The following is a 978-nucleotide window of genomic DNA, read 5'->3' as shown; positions in this document are numbered from 1 at the left end:
TTGTGGCTTTTTTTTTCCAGGATGAAATGTAATTTGCAGACAACTTCCCCAGCCGCCCACGAGCGCTGGGGCTCTGCGGTGAGAAGCAGGACAGGTCCCCCCAGGACACACGGGTGCCTGCCGAGGGAGCATGGGGCTGGGCTGGGGCTTTATTTTTTTCCCTCTTTTGGGTCAGAAAAACTACATTTTAGTTCCTAACCTGCTGGCACTGTGCTCCCCGTCATGCAGAGGGCAGGTCCGGATGGCGGCCGAGCAGACCAGAGCCCGGCACGGCCGGCGCCAGTGCCCTGTCGGGGACCCCCATCCCCATGGTGGGGCAGGATCCATCCCCAGGCTGCCCAGCCCAGGATGGGTCCTTTCGCCTCTTCCCTCTTAATTTTGTTTAGAAACTTGTCAGGTTGGTACATAAAGGAGGTGGAAAGATCAATCCCGGCTTTTCATCAGTGTGGGAAAAAGTATTTCACTAATCCATATTTATTGGTGTAAGGAGCCAGGGGGGGGAGGGCGAGAGACCCTAATGGTCAGGAGCAAAGGACAGAAGGGACAGTTTAAGGCTGCCCTTTTCGGAGAGGTCACATGTCACCAAAATCTTTCGGTTGTCTCGGGATTGGTTACATTCTGTTCTCTTTTTTTCTATTGAGGTTGCCAAGCAACTGGCTAAGACCAGCCAAGATATTTTCTTTATTACAAGTGGAGCAGAAAGCAGCAAGGAGGAGAGAGATAAAAAAAAAAAAAAAAAAAAAAAGGGGGAGAGAGAGAAGAAGTTTAGACAATTAACATTTATAGGATCACATAACTTCATTAACTCGGCCGAGATTTGGGAAAGAGACTTCAAAAAAAAAAAAAAAAAAGAAAAAAGGTGGTGGTGGGGGAGAGTTAGGAATTAAAGCGAGTTAAAAGGCCGGCAGGTCTGGGCTAAAACAATGTTGGAGCACCCAGGAGCCAGGAGCAGCAGCGGGGGCTTCCCTCCGATGGTTC

The sequence above is a fragment of the Egretta garzetta genome, unplaced genomic scaffold (genome assembly GCF_000687185.1).
Source record: "Egretta garzetta isolate BGI_Z169 unplaced genomic scaffold, ASM68718v1 scaffold190, whole genome shotgun sequence".
Lineage (NCBI taxonomy): Eukaryota > Metazoa > Chordata > Aves > Pelecaniformes > Ardeidae > Egretta > Egretta garzetta.
Note: the sequence above shows the minus strand (reverse complement) of the source record.